The sequence below is a fragment of the Strix uralensis genome, chromosome 2 (assembly GCF_047716275.1).
Source record: "Strix uralensis isolate ZFMK-TIS-50842 chromosome 2, bStrUra1, whole genome shotgun sequence".
NCBI classification, from domain to species: Eukaryota; Metazoa; Chordata; class Aves; order Strigiformes; family Strigidae; genus Strix; species Strix uralensis.
This window is the reverse complement of record NC_133973.1, coordinates 344,029-368,320: the sequence shown is the minus strand read 5'-3', so window position 1 is coordinate 368,320 and position 24,292 is coordinate 344,029. Positions and strand designations below refer to the sequence as shown.

Sequence of the window (24,292 nt, the reverse complement as noted above, 5' to 3'; positions counted from 1 at the left end):
AGAGATGATTTAAGTGGGCTGAATGGAGAACAGAACAAAGGCAAAGGAATTTGGAAAAAAACCCTGCTGTCAATATATTCACTGCACAATCTCATTATCTCCCAGGGATGCAAGCAAGAACAGACATATAACATAGATAGTTACCATGGCCCACAATAAACTGGCTGGAGTAAATAAGGAGCTAAAACTGCGTGGGTGCATGCTCTGCATTATGGAGTGTGAAAGTAGGTTTTTTCCCCTAGTTTCAGCAGTAGACACATGGGCAATCCTGGTTCCAATGCAGCATTTACCATAAAGTGCTGTCTGCCATAAGCCACTGCAATGTACTTCTTACACTATGCATATTGCTGGAAATGTGGACCTTACTGTGGACTCTCATATTACTGCTCTGCGCAACAGAAAAAGGGGAGAAAGTTTTACATGTGAACTTCAATCCTGGATCCTCCAGGGTCAGATCGTTTTCACAGTAGGCATTCCCCGTTTCCAAGGTGACAGAAGGCGATCAGATATTCAATCAGCCTGGGTTTTAGACCACCCATTAGCAAAAATTCTTCAGAAGAAGAGTTTTGAAAGCTGAAAAACAATCACTGCGTAAGACTGCTGGTTTGGTGGGGTGTTTGTTTGTTTGTTTGTTAAGACTTAATCATAGGTAGGTATTACCTCTTTCACTGGAAACACTGATACTCTTTCCAAAGGACTTGTATTGCTACCTCGCACTCCAAGACTCACAGTATCATCTGTGTTCAAGCATTTGCTTCTGTGGAGTCACTGACTACCTCATTCACTCCTCTCTTAGGATGTTTGTATCCTGGGCAGCAATGCCACTTCCTACTACGTGAGAAAGACCATGACGATTTTGCAGTACTGCCAACTGCTCTGTTCCCAAAATGATGGCATCCGCCAGAACATTCAGGTTTCCGGCCTGTGATGCTCCAGCAGGTTAGTTGATCTTCACTTAATTTCTATAGTACCAAATGTTTTTCTTTAAGCCAGAGATTTCCAGTTTTCCTTCCCTCTCCTCCCAAGGAAGAAGGTGAGGTCTTCCAGACAAGGTTACTTTGGTAAGGAGTGCTGAGGAGCTTGTACCTGTTTAGCAGCTATGACTGTATCAACATCTACTGCCAAAAAATGGAGAAGGAAATGTGCTTGACAATTCTTGGTGGGAGACAAATTATGATCCATGAACTCCTTGCCCTACATTCACACAACATCCAAGCTCACATGTTCCATTCGCTTAACTGTCTGAAGGAAGATGTAGTTGTGACCAGTTTCTCTGGACCAGACACCAAGTAGCTGTTAAATAATATTAAGAATGATTTCACCATGAGATGCTTGGACTGGATCTCATCCAAAAACGTTTTATATATTCCATATATTAGTGTTTTGCTGCAACTGCTGTCTCAAAGCAAGGCAAGAACTTTGACAAATCTATGCATGAGATCATCCAGATGAGGAGACTGTATGTTTGCAGAGGTGTGGTAATACTTGACAAAATAGATTATCTTCTTCAGTCTGTCTTCCAAAATAAAGATTTTCTTGGATGATGAATTTAGGGGTTCCCAGAGTTTTGTCCAGAGGGCAACTTAATGGGTGGGACATTAGGGTAGGGGCTGCATAACAAAAATCAATCTGCATGACAGTGCAGAACCGCCACAATTTGAAAATCCCTCTGAGGGTCATACTTAGCAGCTTTCCAGGTCAGCCTCTGGGAACCCCTGACTCAGATGCTGAATTCATGTGAGGGATATAACTGATCCTTGTGGGGTTTCTTCCTCCTCAAAGACACATTTCTGAAGGCTTTCTTTTTTGTGATGACTACTGGGCTCTATGTTACACAAGCAGACGACTGACAAGGCAAGAGCAGACATGCTAACCTTTCAATTTATAATGTACTTGTAAATGCTTGTAAGCTCAAAACAAGTGATAGCCTTTATTGAGAAGGCCTCCAGCTCTAGAAGCAGCTCGCATTATATTTGGGTGGTGGTGGAGGGGAAGGGGCTCTTACTGCTTAAATCTTCAGTAGACTCTTAAAGCTTATTTTCATAGTCTGAAGGCTTGGGAAGGTAATGATAACTTTTAGTATTCTCTGTAATACCACTGTCATTGTGGTCTTGTTGAGTTATTTGCATGATGTGGTTTCTCTGTGCCACAAGCATCACAAAGAGGAAATATTTCTGCCTTGCATATACCTCTGCAAGCAAGAGATAGCCTACGGAGGAAAGAGTAACAGCTGTGGACATACACTGCCCTAAAGGATATCAGCCTCCATTCACGTCTCTCCAAGTGGAGGTGACAACTGCATCTAAGATTTGAGCACACAACTGTGCCAGTCAGATGACAATCCAGTCATGGAAAAGTAAGATAAAGAAGATTTTAGGCTTACAGGTGCTCTCCTGCATTTACACCTTCTGTCCATATTTTCAATGGCCTCTCATGTTCAGCTGCACACAGATTCACAGAATAAGAGACATTAGCAACTTGTTCTCCAGTTTGCAGGGTTGGCAGGAAGGCTTGCTCAGATGGTATGTCTGTATCTGCTAATTAACAAGGCTGCAGCTTGCTTAACCTCAGGCAAATTAATGGAGCACATCTACCTTAGTCCTTATGTACAAGTAGGTGTAACAGAGAATTCCCTTCCACCATCAGAAACTACCAGAGGAACAAACTTTCTCAGCAAACCTTCTCCCTTTTTTGAGGGGAAAAGCCACCAGTGAAGTACAGAAGCAAGCAAACAGATAAAAGTCTCTGGAATGTCCTCTCTGCTCAGAAAAGCTCTGCTATGCAGGGAGACCTGGCGTCAGCCCCACACTCCGCCAAGATGCAAGGGACTCCATCAGGGTGCGAGCTCCAGTCCTGAGCAGAAACTTCCTTTTGTTCTGTTAGTCTGGCAGCCCTGCCAGTGAACATCTCAAGTTCTGGGCAGGAAAGCACGTGTTGGGTCACGTACTCCTGTCACGCTGGATCCCAGGGTAGCGCCTGAGGTTGGAGGACTGCGTGACAAGAACAGTGTTCTGCTACGGTTGGAGCACCCTTGTTAAAAGGTCTCCTGTCAGTAGCAGGCATGACTGGCTGGCAGAGATCTGCCTTAATGGGACAACCTCCTTTTTGCTCCCCATCCCACACGACAGGCATGGCTGGTTGACAAGTTAAGGCTCATGCTGCCCTAAATACCTGCCCTGCATCCTTCCCGAAGAGAAGAAAAGCAGCTGCCTCTGTTGCAAAATGGGTGTGATCCAGGTTAAACTGTGGGAGAAAGCGAGGCCCAAGCCTCATGTGATGGTCTCATGCTCACTGCATGCACTCCGCCAGATCAGACAACTCTCAGAGAGAAGCTTAGTCCACATGAAATAGAAAGGCCCCAGAAATATCATTTGCTTTTAGCTGAAGGTCAGGCAGTGAGGACACACGGCAAAGTCACGCAGCTGCGACAAGAGTATGCCGTGCAGCATGCAACTGGCCGAGGCGGCTGCAGCTGACGTTTGACCTGTTTTAGAAATACAGCCTCACTGTTTTCCATGTTTTATCTCATTCTGATCACGAGTTAAACAAGCCAGTCAGCCTATTGTTCTTACCACATCGTCAGTAACTAGCTACATGTAAACAAAACAATTAAGCTCCATAAGGAACTGCTTGTCATTCAAAGCTGAACTAAACATCGCATTTTGTTTTGGGAATCCAAATATGGTAAATTATTGACAGTTAACTATGACTATGGGATTATTCGCTGCACAGGAAGGGGTAAGTGGAACATGCAGCACAGACTGAAAAATCACCTTTTGTCCTCTTTACCCTGTCATTAACCATCTCAAGACCCTTCTGGTCTCACTGCTAGCCTCCTCTTGCTGAGCATCACCTTAGCAAAACTAATTCATGAAAATGGCACAATAGAGAGAAACTTCATATGCTGGCACAGCTGGCCCTAAACCCCTCGCTCTTCAGTTGCAAAACCACCAGGCTCCATCACTAACCCTCCAGGAGAATACCTCTGAGTTGCTAACCTCTTAAGATATCTGGCAGTCAGACACATATCTATCTTATTAGGGGACAGCACTGCAGACAAATACACACCAACTCATTGTTTTCTTATTAGCTATATTCCTGTTGCATCTAAAAGCCCTAATCAATATCAGACTGTCAACTTGCTGGACAGAATATGCACGGAGGAAGAAAGAATCCCCTCCCAAATGTCTACAAGACCAGAAGACTAGATACTGTAAACCCAACACACACATCCAACTCAAAAAAACCCAACTCTCCCACTGCTAATCTGTGTACGTGGTCAGCTTTTCAGGCTGAATATTCCTATTTTAAATATTCTTAGAATGTGGGAGTCTTGAATAGGTAGGGTAGAGAAAAAAAAAAAAACCAAAGGAAAGAAAACCTTATTAAATCCATTGGGGAGGCTAAATAGAGGCAAAAGTAAAAATGCATTCTGTTATAGCACCCACTGGAACATCCACTTTTATATTTTAAATGTGCATGCTTTGCTCCTTTGCAAAGATTTAGCAGCTATCCCCAGTTCCAGGACCTGCACCCCAGCGCTCTGCTGTGTCGTCACTGTGGGGCAGAAGCAACTGAGCCGAAGCAGGCGCAAGGCTGAGGGAGGAAAACCAGGAGCAGAGCTGGGACAGGACACAGCAGGGTGGGTGCTGAGCCCTGAAGCAGAGAGGTCCCAGCACATCAAGGAGAAGGACAGAGCCAGGAAGGTGACGGCAGCTTCCAGGATAAGTTCACAAGTTTCACATTGGGAATCTGGGAGTTAAAACCAGAGTCATAGTGGATCTTCCCATTAGCCACGCTCTCCCAACCAACTCTGCTATGTGGTATCTACACTTGTGCTGCCTAGAAACATCCCAGCCTCCTGATGAAGTTACTAGATAAATTGTAAGTTTTGAAATACAGCTAGACAAAGGTTAAGAAAACAAATTATGGTCTATTTACTGCAGTACTGCAGCACATGTCTCCATCTCTGATGAAGGATGAAAGATGCCATTTTGTGGAACAGACTGGCAAGGACAGCCGTTGGGAGGCTGAAATGGACTGTTACAGTGATTTTATCCAAATGGCATGTAGCTATGGGAGAGCAGGACACAGGCTGTGCAGAGACTCTCTCCAGTATACTAACAGGAGAAGCACAACCTATACAAAAACCAGAAGCCAAACACTCTAAATCTGGTTCATTTTCTAAATGCTGGGTGCCAGAATAGGAGGGGAGGAGGGACCAGGACAAAAAGAAGCCTTAAATTTCTTCCTGAGCTTCACCTGCCATCATAAACATTGCTGGCCATCAGATTATCACCACTTACCTTCTATATTCCTTGCAATTACTTATGGGCACACCTTCAAAGCTGCCCATGTACAATGGAGGATCACTGAGCATCCTATATAGGAGGCAACAGAGCTGGGAACACACAGAAGAACAGTCAACTGGTTTTGAATCAGAAGTCCACCTCATGTACTCCTTCTTCATCGCTCAGGCTTTTACTCTGCCCACTGAAATAAATCCTTTATCCGGCAGAGACGAAAAGGTCTAGAGCCCCTCCTCAGGGTGAGATATGGTGGGAAGGGATGCAGGCCTGGACTAGGGCTCGTTTGGAGGCACCTAGGGACCTGGAGAGTTTGGGAGTCATCCTATGGGAAGACCAAGTTAACCCAGCAGAGTCAGAAAGGTGTGAAGGGCTGGTCTCCAAAGCCGGGGTGAGGGGGGGTAGACCTGGGACAGACCATAAGACAGTAGCTGGTTCCCAGCCTCAGGGAGACTGGTGTCTAAGGAAAGGTCCCATCCCTCTTGCAGTCAAGACAGGAACAAGAGGTGTGGTCTGCAGCTTTCTTATAATGGTGTGACCAGAGTATTAGGAATTCTGACTGTGAGGCATTTGAGATTGGGAAGAAAGCAAGCTGCTTCCAGACCCATGCAGAGACTTAGAGAGATGCCAAAGCTCAAGCAAATGGTCACAACTACTTTCAGCAGGTTCTGCTTGTCCTTTGGACAGTTTAGCATCCCTCCTTCCCAACATAACATTTCAGAGAAAGCTAATGGAGGAGTGCAGGTATGGCATTCAGGATGCCCTCTCCAAAATGTGCAAAAGTAGTACGAGCATTAGGTTTACCCTTACTCCTTACTTAAACATTATATTTCTCTGCCTCATCTAACCTCTGTGCCCTGTTTCAGTATTTTAATCTTAGCTCCATTAAACATACACTGTCCTCTTCTGCTCTGCCTTTGCTCTCTCTAGCTTTCCTCCTCTTCACTAAAACAGCCCTTCCTTCTTGCATGTTATTTCCCCGACTAACACAACAAAAATCCTAACACTAATGTAATTTCACACATGTAGTGCTGATGATTTTACTTTTGCATTCCTCACACTTTTCCCTGCATTGCCACTGTTCACAAGCCCCCTGGGACAAGGCATGTCCAAATTTGAACTGTTCTTATCAAAACAGCACCCAAAAGATCTCATCTGGCCCCTCAGCATGCCCTGGACAAAGACACTGAACAACACTAGTTGGTTAACTTGCTTCTTCTACAGCCACCACCCTATTCCACCTTTGGACTTGAAGTTTTAGGTCAATGCATTAATACTGTGTCATCCCCCTGTACAATACCTGATGCAATTTTTGTCAAAGTCACTTCACCAGCAACTTTAAAGGTGGTTGAGGAATTTCACCTCAGACCCCAGGCAAGAGGCAAAGCTGCTGTTATCAGAGAAAACTCTTCCACGGTACAGAGCAAAAGGTCTCTAAATTCCATGCTTAAAAAAATAAGGCTGAGTGACTATCCAGCCCTTGCCTCTGTAACTCAGAGGGCTCGGTAAGCACTTGCATACCATGCTGTTGAGCACGGCAGTAAAACCTAGACAGATTGTTTAAACAAGCTAGGACCTGGGCATCCTGTTTCTCACGCACCATCCTCATACCGTATGCCTGCTGCCAAACATTACAGTATAAAGTTCCCACTGAATCTAAGATACAGTTGACAAATATCCAAAAAAAAGAATAAAAATATTTATATCTTAAAACATGTTGATTAGATAAACAAGATGGTAGTTGGGTCTCTGTTATGTCCTGCCTACCAAGGAGCAGGCTGAAGCAGACATAAATGTTTACAGCAGTCTGTGCTGTGCACGCACACGGGCGTGCCCGCGGGCTGTCCTTCCCACTGCCCTGCCTGGCAGGAGCAGAGCGAGTCCTGGACAGGACGATGGGAGCCCACTTATGCTTACAAGAAGGTGATGACCCAAGCTCATTCAGCAGAAGCTGAGCTTCTCAGCCAGCTGAAGCAAACCATTCCCACACTAGATGCAAACAACATGCACGACCACAGGTACAAGTTTCCATTTTTCTATGTCCTGAATACCAGATGGACCCTGATTAGGGCTACAGTAGAATGCCTTTCACCATCCTTCATAACAGATTTTATAGAGCCAATTTACTCCCTCAGATAATTATCTAAACTTAAATAAAACAATCGTGACCAAAAATGGTCAGTTAGTGGTTAGACTCCTTGCTTTTAATCGGCCTCAATTCTACTCCTCTCCAGCCCTCACTGAAAGCATTGAAAAGTTCATCTGTCCATTCCACTGTCACCAGTCATCCTACCCTTTATGTTGCCTGTGTGTTAGAATTCACTGTGCCATTAATGTGAAAAACAAATTATCCATTCCATTAGTACTATGCCACATTTGTTCAAAACTGGCATTCACGCATAAAGGCATGTGCCTTTAATAACTCGACATCTTAGGAATATATTAGAGTTTTTTAATGTAGTTTTTAAACTGAAGATATAGGACTAAAGGTCTCTAAGCCTACATACATCCCACCTACCTGTATCTGCAATGATATTGCTCAGAACTCCTCAAAATGACAAGTGAAAATCTCTAACCTGTAGAAAGCTTGCAATATTTCAATCCCACGCAGAAAGTAACTTCTATGCTTTAACTTTTGTAAGCAAACACAAGAAAGAACCATCCTGCTAAGGGACTTTTTTTTCCAGTTAGCACATTAAAAACCACAATGTTCTAACTTTAGGGGAATTCAAATATTTAAGAACAATTTTATGACAAAAGTTGATCACAAGAGCCCTGTTTCAGGTAAGCATCTGAGTCCACGACTTGTCCTAGGCAGAAGGTCTGACACATCAAGGCACCAGGTCTGATTTCCAATGCCACCTTTTTATTTCCAGCCCAACTATATACTGATGTATCACTCTATAGTAAGGGAGAAGACCTGTTTCAAAGCTCCTAACACCTGAAGTCCTTCTGAAATAAGCCATCTTAGTGGAAGCACCTCAGATGCATTTATTCTGCAAATCCTTCTTCTAAACCAGCACCACTAATAGGAGACATCTATTGAATCAATCTGTTGAACGGTTATAAAGAGACCCAATAACAAAAATCAATTAAGTGCTACTGTCTACCCAGTTGTTCTAGTTAATCCTTGTGGTTTTATCATTACTGTGTTTTTCTTTTAATTGGTTTTCTCCCCTTTCCTTCCTTCCTGAGACACACACACACACACAGACTTGCCTATCTAGGTATGCAAACACAGCAGTGGCAAAGGATATGCTTGAAGAATGCCTAAACTACCATTTAAAGAGGAAAAAAAAAGGATTCTTTTTCCCTCGAGTAGTCACAGCCATTACCTGTAACAGGGATATGCAAAAAACATTAAGGCAGATGTATGAACTTTAAGTTGATGTTATGCCATAGTCCATTACATCTGAGGAAGTGTTGTTACAAAATGCTGGCGAGAGCATTTTGATACGGGCCACAGGACTGGCTAACACCAGTTTCACTGCTCAATGTGGCATATTTTTCCTATTATGTAATGCTTATCGTAGGTATTATAATGATACATAGCTGAAAGCCATCAGTAAAGGCTTTCACAAGGGACCGTGCAAAGAAAGCTGATACAATGATAAAGAGACAGCACTTGATTGTTTTTCCTTATACTCTTTTGTACCTTTCAGTGGCTGTTAAATCAGTATGTTCTGATCAGATCTCAAACTCACCTGCTACCTTTATGATACCATTTGTCAGACCAGATTTAGGAACCAGCTGCTGGGAGAAGGGCTGCAGTCTCATCACTTGTGGAAGGTCACTAAAGGAGGTGGAGGGGAGGCCTCTGCCAGGTCCCTTCACATCACGACAGGCTGTACAAGCACCATCTTTTGCAGGACGATTCCTTTCAGCACATGCGGATTCCAAAATGGTTAGAAAACAGACTAACTAGCTGGGGTAATTATGGGGAAACCTCTCAAAATATGAAACCATATTAGATGGCTTTTTATTGACTATGCCTAATTTAAAATTTATATGTCAGCAGGGCAGACTTTCAGAAATCCTCATGAATGCAGTGTAATCAAGCTTTTATTAAAACTAGTCAGACGTTTTCACCACCGAAGCCAAGATTTCATTAGGAACCTTTCTCTGGTTACTCTGTTTAACTTTCTACATTTACAGAACTCTGTCAAAATTACCTCTTAAAGATTTGAGACTAAATTAACTGATACCTTCCAGGGGGCTATTTGTCACCAAGAAAAAGTGCACTAATTTGGATAGTTTAGGGTATTCAGATCTTATTTCTTTTCTTTTGAGAAACTTCAACTGTGCTGACGATGAGAAACAGATGAAAAAGAACTGCTTCCAGTCCCAACCTCAGATATTATAACTGTATTAAATGATCGTTTAATTATTAAAAGGAGTAGAGTGCAACACAAATGATAGTTCAGAAAGTAAACTGTTCAATGTCTCAAAATCCCTTCCGTCACTGAAAGACCAGAGATCTAAAAATCCACACCAAGTGGAATTTTAATATAATAAACAGGTTTGATTTATTATTAAAAATTAATGTGAAATTAAATGACTAAACACTACTTCAAAGCAGCTGGCTATACAGTTACTCCACCAGTTTATTCATAAACCTATTCCCTAGCCAAATACTCTAAATCCAATACAATGTCATTACAAACTGCTGAATTGCATGTAGAAGTCTGCCTATCACTTCTTTGAAATACCACAAGGAAGAGATGCTTATTCTAACCTCACTGTGCAAAATATAATTTTGGAGCCCCCTATAATTCCACAGTGAAATCACCACAATTGGTCTAAAAACATAGTATTTTAAAATCTAATACCTCATACTTTGGGGCATAAAATACTTGCATCTTACAAAGGGAGAGAAAGGCAGCTCAAGTCTGTCCTTAAAAACAAGTTTGTCACATAACGAAAAAAAAAAAAAATCCACCAGCTGCTTAAACCAAAGGAAATACTCAACTACAAGCCCCAGTCTGCTTTGGTACCTGGTCACTTTTGACAGTGCAGACACATACACAGTGTGCAATGTGCAGGCTGAAGACAGAAGAAGTTGCATATTGTCCCATATGGTGGGAAAAGGATAAGACCTAGAAGCAAAACTATTTGGTCATAGCAGGCCCATATACTCCTTGGTTCCAGATGACTTCTCTCCTTGGTTTGTCTCCTTAGTGCCTTCTGGGCCACTAGAAAAGCAAGTTCCTTCAAGTAGAGATCTCAGTAAGATCATCCCAAACATCAAAGGCAGCAACAAAGATGACACACAAACAAATGTGCGAGGACATAAAAGAAGATGAGTCTGGAGCAGCTGTCAGAATAAAGGAAGCAAGACTGAGGCTGGGCAGACAATAAGAGATCAGAGAAAGAAATGCTGGCAGATTAGCATCAAGCTGAGCAGTGAAAGCAAAAAAGGGAAATTCGCTATTGCTCTCCCCTGGAACAGAAAAGCAGTCAAGCTAAGAGGAAGAACTTGGTGAAAGAACATAACTGTCACTATAATATTAGCCTTGCCAAACTTTAAAGTCCCTTAAAACAGGCAAAATCAGTGTCTAAGACAAGAAATGAACAGGAAGGACATGCTATTTATCTGGCAGCCAATGCTGAGAGAACACGCAGGATAAAATGACAAAATTCTGTCCTCGTATGAATGTAATCAGAGAAGTTGGAAAGGAGGAAAAAGCTGAAGATGTTGCAAGCGTAAGGGAGGAGAATGCAGAGCTCCCCTTACATGTAGGCAACCAACCCGGGTCCAAAGACATGCCTAAACTAGAGACACTGCAACAGCTCCGTGAAGGTCGGGTATGGGACCAGCCCAGCTGTGACTACAAGAACACAGACTAGTTTATTAGCTCATAACCTATCAACCTTGTTAGTAATCCTCATCTGGCAACAGCGACTGTCTCACAGTGGCAAAAATATAGTGAAGGGAACTTAATGCTGGGGGGGATGAATGAGACCCCTCCATCCCTATGAGAATTTTTTTTGAAAGCAGAAACAGCTAGTTGGGCTGAATCAGAAAAATGTATCTCTTCAACTTAGACCACAAAACTTGACAACAAACATCAAGGATAAGCTTTAAACAGGGATTTACATATCTGAACTCTGCATTTACAAGGACCAAAAAAGTTTTGGCTGCAAAGAATTCTGGAGTTGCTGGAAACAAGGGATACAGCAACCCCAAGCTACAAAATCATTCACTGATTTTCTCATCTGTCAGTCAGGAATCAATTAGACTTCACGCCTGCACCCTAAAATTCTTGTCATAGTTTCTGCAACCTCTGTTTCTTCTAGGGTAAAAATTAGATCCTCCAGGCATTAGAAGAGGATTGTGATTTAAAGTCAGATTAGTGCCTTAACAAATTCTGAATCAATGTACTTCAGTCCCCAAGTCATTTGTTCTTTCTGTTCATCCAGTCCTTCTCCAGGCAACGATGCAATGCCTAACACAATGGGTTTGGTGACATGGGAAGCCACACAGTGGGAGCTTCCACCAGCTTCAGCCCAAGTACAAGACCAGATCTTTACACAACAGTAAATACTTTGACAAATTCAGGATGGATGTCAACTCCAACAGGGGCATGAAATACCCATGTTTACAATGAAGCCCCTCAATGATGTCTTACCCTGTCCAAGTGCTTTAATAAAGTCAGAAACTGAGTACATGGAAGTTGGCATCTGGGTAAACAATGCCTGCGTATAAAATGCAGTTTGCAACCCATCTGCGCTACAAACTAAACCAACGTGGTCAGCCAGTAGGGATTTTTGCTGTCCTTGTAGTTTAGGTAAATCCAACCTCTCTTTACCCACCTCATGACTGAGAAGAGATGAAATCCAGTTGAAGATTTTAAGAGAACAGAGCATTAGATGTAGCCAGGAGAGCTAAAGACCCCCGCGATACAGATGTAATTTGTGCAATTTGCACCATGGAAGCCCAGAGAGAACTGAGCAGTCAGGCTGCCTGTGGCTCCGCAGGGGCTTTTGTGCATGAACATTTTCATAAAGACTGTGCCCATGCCCTAAGCCATTACACAGACATCCTCAGAGCTATTGGGAGACAAAATTGATGGAAGGATGAATCATGACCCCAAATGGGCAGTGTCACAGAGCTGGTAGAAGGCTGAACCATGATCTCAATTTCACCCCCAGCTGGACAGCGTAATACAATTCCTGTCCAACCTACGCATCTTAACGAAAAAGCAAAAAACCTATACTGTTGTATGTAAGCAATGAATGTAAGCAATACTTCAACGGATGCTCAGACCACGGTCTGAGATACATGTGTTCTGCGAGGGAGAAGGGGAAGGAATGAAATAATCAGCCTGAGGGTACACTCCAGTATTTCTTCAGTGACTTTTGTACATGAAGTCATACATCTTTTCATTGTCTCAACACCCTAGGCAGTTTCCATCATCTAAAAAGGAAAAAAACAACAGTCCACAAAGACAATTATTCGGGCCTGTAGCTATTTGTGTTTTAAGATATAATTAAAATGTTGAATGAAGTGAATTGAAAACCAGCTAATTTATACTGTGGATCATGTGGTGCACAGTCAAATATGAAGCATATCGGCGACTCTTATTTCACGATGCAAAAGCTTGGTCTGCGTAGGAATTCAGACTCCGAGTCTAAATATTTTAGAAAGCTATTCAATTACATAAGGAAGACATTTTATACTTTTCTGTTATGGGGGCTGAAAAAGTACCAGTGAATTTCTATGCTGTTCTACCTTGTGAGCACTACACATCGCAGTCATGTTAAAAATATGGCAACTGAATTTAGGAGCAGTCCTTGCCATTTAACTCCATAATGATTTAGACTGAAAGAATATTTCTTTTCAACTCCTACGCAGGCATTTGTAGTAGTTTTAAAAGGGATTAAAATGTCCTGATAGACTGCTCCTGAGCTGCTATGATGCAACTCAAGCATGAAGTCATTAAAATCTGGTGTCAAAAAGTGGACTTTCTGTAATTTTAATTGTTTCTTACTTCAGAAAAGACTATAGTGCATGTGTGGTTTGTAATATTACATAACACAAATAGCTTTCATTTTAACAATTGTCTAAACGCACATTTAAAGAATTAGCCAATATATCGCCTCAAATATTATCATGTCCAATAAAAAAAGAAAAAAATTCTTTTAAAAGCACTCAAATGCAGTTATAGTAGGAAAGCCATAAAAACTTATTTAAGTGATGCAAGAAGTCTAATCTGAACCACGTGGACAGAACATGAGTCCTAGAATGTCTTAATTCTCTGGCTATATATTAAAAGCTGGCAGAGAGATTAAAAAGAGAGATGAGACCAAATCTTCACTTAAATTCAACAACAGAATTTTTTTACAGAAGCACAAGGGCAGAATTTATGGTAGTACAGATGATGATGTGGACAGGCCAGCTGACCTGGTCTCAGTGCATTGCTCCCAACACAGCTTTTGGGAACCCTGTCCACCAAAGACACTGTTCTCTTTCTCCCTCCCCCTTTTTGTCAAACACTGATGTGTGAGGGCAGGACAGGGAAAGATAATAAAGATCCAAGAGAAGGGAGCTTTCAACCATATGCTAGTCTGTTTTCTACTACTGCATAGTAGACTTTAATTTTTTTAAACTTTATTTAATGTACCTCATATATATGTCATCACATAAATTTCCCCTGCTTGCCTCAAAATCTCTCAAATGTATGTTCCCTCACGTTTTCTGTGCTTCTGTGCCCAGTTCCGCTGAGCTCTGTAATGTAAGCTAGAAATTTTCTTCCTCTCATGGTCAAGGACTCTTGTATTTCTCATCTGTGTTCATGCACCTTTTCCTGTTTTTCCTTAAAAGTAAAAAAATCACAATAGACTTTCCTCCTCTTCTCTTCCTACCCACATACGAAAGAGGTACCTTCACCTATTACGTGCCAGAGCAAATAACACAAAATTAAAGGACTAGGTATTCTGCTTCTGGCATAAATGACAGCTCAACTATTGTAACCTTTGCTTGTTTTCTAGAAGGAAGTTACAGAAGCCTCAGTTCGCATTTAAATCCTTTTATTTCTTTTTTTTTTTGGAGAGAGAAAAATCTGTAGTTTACCAACGGTGTCAGGGAAGTCAGCTCGTTCCTAACTTAGAGGGTGAGAACCACCACAGGACAAACAACAGTTACGAGTGACAGTCCATCACCAAGCACTGAAAGTACAAATAAGAGTAAAGACTGGCAAGGTTTGAAGGGGTGAGAAAAGCAAAGTAGGAAAAAAAAAACGGGACAGAGGACCACAACTGAAGGGAGACAGACACACATGGCAATGCTGAGCTGTATAGCCCATGGGAGATCATCAGCTCTGGGATTAAATCCCACAAAAGCTTCCAGAACACATTCAGGTTTGTTCTGAAAACTTGACAGGTATATGGGAATTATGAATATGAATAAATATGCTATTGAAGAAGCTACTTAAATAAGTGAGACAGGAAAGACAGGAGTCAAATGCCTGCCAACAAAAATGGCAGGCTTCTCCAGCAGGAAGACTATTGCAACCTTACAAAAAGTCCCTAGAGTTAAGTGCCTGATCTTGTTCTAAACATCAGAAGGGGGCAAAAAAAAGATAGATAGGAGGAGAGGAATGTCGCAGCAGTTGGGGTTGAAAAGTAAAGCAGAGCTGTGATAGTCTTATTCTGGTTTTAGATGGGCAGTACACAGAACTGACTGAAAATAGCTAGGCAATGATGCCTTTTGCATTCTGGAGATTAGGATCAGGCAAAGGCTTTATGCTGGCTGCCAGCATTTGAATAGTTTTGAGACATTTCAGAAGATTATGTGACTCCAGCAGACCTTTTTTTTTTTAAAAAAAAAAAAAAAACAACAACTAGTGGGTGCTTTTAATAGATGCTGAGTACAGTCAGGCTTTGTTTGAGAAAGCACTGCTTATTCTGAAATAAGCAGGATCCAGACAAAATGCTTCATCAGTTCACTGTCTCCTAAAACGATCTTTACTTTGGAGCTCTAGGCTCTCATCTACCCCTTGTTTTGAGTAAATCCAATTTGAAAGAGAAGTCAGAAGAACCTAACTGGGAGCAAAAGTTGTTAGCTGAACTGGCAGGGCATGGGTGATGCTAAATGGAGTCACTTCGGGACAAAGCAGCATTTCAAAAGCTTGTACCTGGATTTCGAGCTGTGAATATCACCTGCTCCCAGCATGACTGGAGCCTCGAGCAACAGTGATGAGGGAACTACTGTTTGCTCTCACTCACATGAGCAGGATCCTCACCACGTACAAGAAGACAGTCACAAGCACTAGGGGAGGTGTGCTCATATTTTTGGCCAAGAGGAAATAAGATGAATAAGAGATGACAATCTATGTGCTTAAAAAAAACTGCACAGCCCCTTCATCGTTCCCTCCATGAGAGGTGACAACTGGATGGCTTCAGGATTCCAACCTAAGTGGACAAAAGCATCTGAAAAACTGATAGGAGACCACAGCACTTACTCCACTGAAGCACACAGTAGTCACCAGCTGTAGAAATCACAGATTATCCCTGTTTCCTTGCTTTTTTCTTTTCTTTTTCTTTTTGTCAAAAATTGGAAATAGTGACTCACTAGCTCTGTATCCTACAAATCCTACCCCCTGCAAGGCAGTTAATCATTCACAGCCACTCCCATCACATTGCAGTCAGTTGAAACGGCTTCAGTTTTCAAAGGAAAATTGTGATTTTCATAACATTTTTTTCTCGTACTGAAGTAAGCCATTTAAATCTTTCTACTTTATTACATGCTCCAGTACACCAAGCAGTCTGAACACAGGGAAATGGATTAGATAAATAGAAATATTTTTGTTATGACCTAATTTAAGGATCTTAAAAATAATACGACTACTTCAAAAACCGCAAGGCATCAAAAGGCTTAAAAATATTGCAGAGACACGAGAGTGCAAGATATCTGGCAAGTATTGATAGAGTAACATTTAAGTCGAATGAGAAACAGGAGGCATTCAGAGACACATGGTTACCATTCACATAAATTTATGACCAGGGCATTTCTGTTACTGTAATACTCTTTGTACCAGGAGCCATATGCAATGGCTTGCTCTTTTATATGCAATGTCCGTTTATGTCATATTGGCAAAAATTAAAGAAAGGTTTGTATTTGGAATTTGCTGGCCGCCAGTACAACATAAAAGATGAAGGTAGTACAGCTTCTGCTCTTTGTAAAAGAAATCAACAGCCCTAGCAGAAGGACTCAGGCAGCTTTTACAAACTTCACAGCAAGTGATGGAGGAGATTGCTAGGAGACAAAAGTATACTCGCCCCATCCTACATGCAATTAAACATCAGTCTAGTACAGTTCAAACTACACCTTTAAGAAAGCTGCCTAATGTTTCTAGCAAACCAATGAAGGCACTGCTTCCTTGATTACCTTAAAAGTGCATTTGTGCATCTGCACTAGCACTGAAACTTAATTAGCATTATAGCCTGTTCTAGAAGATGCCATTACTCAGCCATTCCTACCATGCCCATCAATACTCTTCTGGTTTCTTGAACAGAAATTGTAAGTGAACAGTGCAAAAGACAATCTGCAAAGCAGACACACAATGCCATCTGTATTGCAATTCCCTCATTAGTTTTACAGTTTATCTTCCACGTTACATTTCTTCTTACAGAAGCACTTGGACATCACAGCAGCCTGAGTAATAAAACCCCAAATTATAAATAGTAACAACCTCTCCTTATCAGGCAATAAGTGTCCAGGATCCCAAATATGGTGAAGCAATTCGTAAACTGAAGAAATAACAAGTTGTTGGAAAAAATAGTCCAACTCTTATCACAAACTTTTTCCAGAGGGTGTTTGCCTCTACCTGTACACCAAATTCACGTCATTAGATGTGACGGGAAGAACTCCTCAGCCATATGCTGTTCACAGCTCAGTCCACTGATTCCTGGGTATGATACCTGACCTCCTCAAATCATTCTTTACTCCCTGGTTTGCCAGGTTTATTGGCCATAATAAAGGCATTTGCCTCAAGGGAAGAAAAATACTATGCCTAAATCCATAGGAAACACCACTGCCCCAACCCTAATCCAAGCTTGTTTTACCTCTTGCTGTTTCTTTAAATTCCACTCCACGTGTCTGTATCTTTGTCATCTCTTGTACTCCGTTGTCATCTCTCTGAGGGTATTTGTACAGCCCAATACAGCACTGTGAATCCCTGAATCAGGCATCAGTTTGTAGCACATCTACACAAATGGAGCACAGAAGCATCATGTACAGCACTAGCACACTTAAGCTTCCAGCGCCCAAGTAAGCTTTGCACTGAGCTATGGAGTCAGGCTCTCTAAAGAAGAAATAATCCTTCTGCCGTTTGCATAAAGCACCTTGTTTAGTGTCAAGGCTCAGAAGTGAAGCCCCTAGGCACTGCACAAATAAAGATAATAAACAGAAGCAACAGAGCCCTCTTGTATATTCCTAAAAACCACAAGTGCATTTGGTTGGCTGCTGAGAGAAATGTTTTCCCTTTTCCTATCATAAAACAACATGCCGGTGTGGTTCTCTACAATAAAACACAGAGAGAGGAGTCAGAACAGAAGGCAGCTCCACAGGAAGCTAGGCACGGGGGACAGAGCCCAGCCCAACACCTACCAGAACTCCAATCTGAAACAGCGACAAGAAAACTACATGTTTTAATAACTCACTCCCATTTCTTTACCACAGTCAAGCCAAAGTCAAAAGCAGCAAGGCTACAGCTGAGGTTAAACCTAGACAGAAATTTTCTCATAGGTAAAGTTTCTTCAAAGGGAGATGGGTTTATTAGGTCAAAAACATTTTATGCTGTGAGATGGTGAAACCTCAAAAGCAGAAAAGCATCACTGCTCCAAAGGAAACCAAAATGTTTTCATGCAATATGCTTCTTCCCCTAGCTTCCCTGACCATTGTTCATCAAGAATGTCCCTTTTCCTACATCTTTCTACTAAAAAGGCTTCTTCACAGAATAATAGTGCGTTTTCCAGATGGAACATCTTGTTTTGCTTCATTGTTTGTTTGCTAAAAAAAATTTAAAAAAAGAAAAAAAAGAGAAAGCAAACCCAAGAACCACCCCAAAATGACAAAAAAATTTAAATATTTCCACTTGCAAGAAGCATTCTTAACAGGAAAAAAAATTAAGTACCTCAGGCACACAGCAGAAAGATCCTTGGTTGTTACACTCTGCTGGAATACTTTACAAAATCACTTACATCCCCATATGGCATAAAAGGTCACAGCAGTTCTTGACACTTCACCTATATTTTACAAATACCTCAGTTAAGAGGTCATGTAAATTTTGCTCTCAGTTCTTCAGTGTGCTTTGATCTTTCTATAGTATTTTTAAGGCAATTTTCAGATTATGGAGTAAAATGGATTCCATTTAAAGGACATGGATTAGCATACTGGAGAGTAAAGGAGGAAAGCAGAGAAATACGGTTATGTATCATGGATGTTTTCAGAATTTCCTACATGAGTTACACATTTAAGCCCATGAAATTTCAATGGGATTGAGAAGCCCAGTACAATCTAGATAATGTCCCCATGACAATTAGGTAAGTGCCTGGAAACCCCCCCAACACATTAGCTACAGACTTCCAACCAAGGCTGTACTTCATTCAAAGAAAACACTGCCCCCAGACAATGCCTGTAAAGCTTAAGGGAACGCAGCATTACCTGTGTCACTGGGTCTTACAGACATCACACATGCATGTCATGGTTTGTCTTATCTGTTTACTCAGGGGTTTTCATGACCACGGTTCAATTTCTTCTCAAGGCCACGATATGGGAAGCAAAATTTTTGGAAGTCAAGGCATTTGGAGACTTTTAAGGGCCTATTCTTTCAATAACTACAATCATCTGAAATCAATAAGTGAAATATTAAAAAGAAATTTTCTGTCCAGCTTTCAGCATTTGTGGAGATGTCTGCTTTTTTCCCCCATCAGCATCTGAGCAGCTGATAAATGAGAACTTAAGGAAGCTTATAATGTTGCCATGTTGCATCATTTGGGTAGGACAACATAACAATTTTACACCATTTGTAACCAACGTCTTGCTGCTTGTGTCATGCAATTAATGCCATTCACACTTTAACAAAGAAAAAAAAGCAAAAACTCCAAGGCTTCACTGCCTTTCCTAAACGTGATTACCCCTTTGCTCTGTTATTATAAAGACATTTCTATTGGTATGGATGACTGATGAAGGATTTACAAATTAATAATTCCCAAAAGCTGCTTTAACATTTCACAGATTTTTTTAATTCAAGTTCCAAATCAGAAGAGGGGATTAGTGTCACTGTTCCAGAGATTACTGCACATTAGTATAAAGACTTACAGAATTTTGAGCCTGTGCCATTGAAGCAGAACACTGTGCTGTATGGGAAACTTACTGCACTTATACAGCTCATATGTTCAGAAATGCAACAAATCAGAAAAAAAATCTCAGATCTAATTCATTATGTTCATATATTTAAATTAATGCATACAGTGCTTTACAATTATTTGCTCTTCCATAAACATGGTGGTATTTTGACATTTGGGCAAAAAGACTGCTCTGATTTATTTGCATATTTAGTTGTATTTTTGTGCTAAATGCCCAACTATTCTGCCCCACAGACCAAATCATGACATTTGTTCATATATGGTTATTCTCAGATGCATGGAAAGAAGAAAAAAAAAAAAAACCAACCCTAAACCAACAAGTTACTCAGTTAAAAGCTCTCTCCATCTGCCTGGAGTTTTATTAATAACTCATCACCATGGTATCACAGCATCTTAAGGAAAATAAAACAGACAGATAGTTGCTAGGCTCCCCAGCCTCTAAGGATAAAAGGGAGTACTTCTTGAGGAAGAGTGGGAGAAAACCTTTTGGTCTTGTTTCCTTATGACCCTTGAGGGCAAGGCTAAGCCAAGAGATGAGCTTCATATTGTGTTCTGAGAGCTACAAGTATTGTGGCCATCACTCAAATCTGTCACCCATGACCCAATTCTCTGCACTAGCACTTGCATTAAAAGCACAAATCCAAGCTGTGAACAGACAAAACCTAAGCAAAAGAGAATCTGATGAAGGAATGCATTGCTTTCTTCAGCAGTCCCATTTAACCCTCAAAAGGACTCTTCAACCACATCACTGTTGCCCCCATTCATATTAACCTAAAATGAGCTGTTTGCTGATGTGCACCGAACTCTGTCCTGTAGCAGGGGCTCCAGGATCAGCACATGGCACAGGCTTGCCCCCACTGAGCCCCACAGTGTCATGTTGTAAATACATGCGACATCAACTGTGGGAACCAGGGAACAGTTCAGTGACAGGTCCTCTACTCAGAAGAGTCTCGGCTGTTTCTCACAAGTATCTTCAAAATTACTGAGTCTGAGAAGTGTAACCCTTTACCTGTAGAACTCTCCCCATCAATACCAAGAGAGAGGATGTCCCCACGCCTCTGCTAGGTTTAGGCTTTAGAAGGAGTACGCAGCCTGCACACTCTTGTAAACATGATCTGCTTCAGTAAGTGAAGTGAGCTCAACATATGCTATAACATCTTCAGAATTCTAATACAGAGAAGCATCAAGCTTAAATGCAGTAAAACACATATGGCAGACAGAGTTTGTTTGCAGTCCACATCCCCTTTCAAAAAGCATATAGTGCAAGGTTGCTCATGTCTGACTGTTGCCACACTATTATTCCAGGAAAGAATGGGACAGCAAAGGAAAATCCATAAAAACAACATAGAGACTGGAGGGTTACAAGGGCATGCTTCCTACTTACAAATAGTTTAAAATATCGACTAAATTCATTCTAAGGCCACTGAGCAATGCAGTCAGCAGTCACACAGTCGGTATGCTACTCTGCTGAAGTGTAGAACCATCGTGTCTAGAGCCAGGGAGGGACAGCCAGACCTGCAAACTATCCGTCTGGGAGAGCTACAGTGAGTGGTTACACCACTTCCTTCCCTTCCCCCTGTTAAGACGAGAAAGCAAAAAGGGTTACAAAAATAACATGGGATGTGGTAGATTCATTTCCAGTGCCATCTCCTTGAAGACCCCGCACTCATTACTTTCTTCACATGTAAGGTTAACACGTGAAAAAGACTGTGCAGCTCAAGGGGGAGAGAAGACAGGAGGCACCAGAGAAGTGCCTTCCCCCCTGAAGGCCTGGCACGCCATGCAGTGCCACAAGGGCAGGCCTGCCCCGGTCCCACAGAGGTGCTGCCACAGCTCAACAGACCTCCCTCTCAGAAGGGCCTTCACTCCTGTGGGCTGTTTATTCAGTATTTCAGAAGGAAGGAAACTGCCCTTTATCATGTCTTTTTCACACTCGTATTACTGCATACTAAAGCAGAAGTCTGTCACCTCCATCAAGTATAAAATGCCGTATTTTGGTCTCTCAGGTGGCCTTATGTTAAATTTCTTACAGTTACAAGAGAAGTTTATCACAGGAGGAGACTGTTCCCCTTGTCCTTCAGTTGCTTGGCTAATTAGTGCAAGCCACAACAAGCCAGAAAATCACCTTCTTTTTGTAGATAGTTGCAGCTCTGAGAAGGCAATGAGTCCTGCAACATGAAGCTGTGTGCTACTTAGGGTCCTCCTTTTAGGGTGAAAAAGAAGCAGAGGTCAAGGTAAAAATCTCCGGAAACAAACAATCACCCTGATTTACCCCTGCCTGCCAGGCCGGGTGCATTTTGTCTCTGTACCCAGAACATATACAACTAATTCTATTTTCTAGAACTGCAATTGTTGATTGATGAGTCATCTTTCCTGTAAATTTATTTTTTTAAGTGATTTTGGCATCGTTCCTTGAAATTCCTCTCTGGCTATGTAATGGAAATTTTGACCTCACACTCTGGTTTCTTGAACATCACAGATACTGAGATTATGAGTTTAGGAAGACCTAACAGTTGAATAAAGGATGCAATGAAGAAATCTGTAGCTTAAAAGAAAGCAAGCTGTACTAAATAAACTCTCAAGTAAATATTTAGCTCTATGGCCATTAAGTTATGTTCCCAATAAAGAAGCAACTCATTTATCATAATGAAGAATTCATGGGGGGAGGGGGTTGCTGCCCTCCTTCCCCTCCCCAAATTGGTCATGGGGCCAAAGTGGCAAGTGAAACTTGGCATATATCAAAGTTTATTTTTTTCCTTTTAATTAGTGATTCCTCATATTACAGTTTCAAAAATATACTGTAATTAGTAGTCAGAAAACAAGAAGTAGAAAAATGTAAACCAGGAAAGAGTAGAAAGAAACCAAAAGCACCAAATAATTCATCCATGAGACAAAATTATCGCTCAGGGTAGCATAACACTTTTCAGATCGTAACCAGCAAGATGAAGGACTTTTCAGCTCCCTATCCTTCCTCTATTTGAAGGCTATGTAGAAAACACATGGCAGCTCAAATTTCTCAGATATGCTAAGTTCAAAATACGTGACAAAGAGCTTGGAATTTTGCACTGCCTTAGTCCCACAAGAGAAGTTAGATGGATCTTTACAGCAAGAATCAAAACTGAACACACTTGTGAACTACTCTGATTTATCTAAAACATCACTTAATAAATAGAAGAGAAACTCCTCAAGCCTTCAGCTGGCAGGAAAACCCTGCAGCACTCAGAGACAGACGGATGCCGATAGCACCTGATGGAGCCTCTAAGCAGTAATTACAATCAGCCAATTACAATCATCATAGTAAGCTAAATCTAAGAATTGGCACAATCATGATTCACAAAGGCTAGGCCTATTTAAAATGAACTGACGTTCATGCCTATCTTCCAAATGTTAAGTAGGATAGCCAAGGGACATGACAACATGAGCTTCAAATTATGCATTCTTGGAAAAACTCTAAACAGGGTTTCTCAAATGAGAACACCGTTACAGGCTCTGGTAGTTCTTCACGGTCATGCCAGAGAGCATCCCACTCCAACCTACCCTTGTTTAGCTTGCATTCAGGCCAACCAAGGGAGACAGAGTATTTGGAAATGAGCTCCACTACTGCTCTAACCATAGGGCAGCCCACAGCAGTTTCTTCACAGACTTCGTTAGACACTGACCAACTTAAATGGCCAATTTAAGCCATGAAAAATGCAGCAAGTCTGAAACTTTGAAGAGAGTCACTGCTCTTCCCCGTCAACGTAGTACTCTGTCAACTGCACCGACAGTAAAATAGCTCTGACCACACAGGCTGGGCTGTGCAACCGTGTTGCTGATACCCCTGACAGCCTTGCAGCAGCTTTGAAACTCATAGGAATGTCTGAATTCATGTGACTTGTACAGGTGTGATTACTGACTGATTAGGTTTCCAAAAATCTTGTGATAAGATGCTACTGAAAAAAATCAACGTGTAATCACATCTCCAACTCTTGTCATAACTTTAATGAAGTTGAGTTCCCAAAAGAAGTCAGCATGGGGAGGGATGGGGGGGGAAGACAGTCAACTAATTTGCTTTTTACCTTTCCAGTCTCAGCAATCAAACTAACAGCTGGCAAAATCCATTCTTATGGGCAAATAAAAAAAAAAAACTTTAAATTTCCATGTACAGAAGGTCTATGAAAAAAACCCGCTCAAACTCTCTGAGAACAGGTAACAGCCAAGCTGCAAGTGTTTCTACGTACATTAATGGCTCAGAGATGGCTGTAGATTGGTAAAATAATGCCTGTGACGTAGGGTGAAATACAGGGGATTTTAATACAAGGTAGTACAGACTCTCTTACATACAGCCATTAGTGGATGCAGGAGAGAAATGGCCAAAAGCTTTATTACACTGACTGATGCAATTCTAAGCAAAGCATTTCCAAATTCTCCAAATCGTTCTCTTCAGCTTCACAGGCAAACTTTCACTGACTCAAACGTAAGTCATATACTGAGGGAGAGGGGCATCCACTCTGGTGATGAACACATAAACTTCATAAGCAAAGTCGGGCAGAATATGGGGAAAAAACATTTAGCATCTGTGTAGTTACTTGAGCTGCTAGGGAAACTTCCACCAGATGTTTCTAGATGTTACCTCA

At 41.5% G+C, this 24,292-nt stretch overlaps 2 protein-coding genes across 7 annotated transcripts in view; one reads left to right on the top strand and one right to left on the bottom strand.

Annotated features, from left to right (window-relative positions):
• The window catches only part of CMSS1 (cms1 ribosomal small subunit homolog), a 247,877-nt gene that overhangs the window by 82,888 nt on the left and 140,697 nt on the right, over nucleotides 1-24,292 (bottom strand). The window lies entirely within an intron of this gene.
• The window catches only part of FILIP1L (filamin A interacting protein 1 like), a 213,601-nt gene that overhangs the window by 50,400 nt on the left and 138,909 nt on the right, over nucleotides 1-24,292 (top strand). For all 3 annotated transcript variants that reach the window (XM_074851902.1, XM_074851892.1, XM_074851911.1), the window contains exon 2: nucleotides 797-939. The gene's annotated coding sequence lies outside the window, so the exon portion shown is untranslated. The remainder of the gene's footprint in view (nucleotides 1-796; nucleotides 940-24,292) is intronic.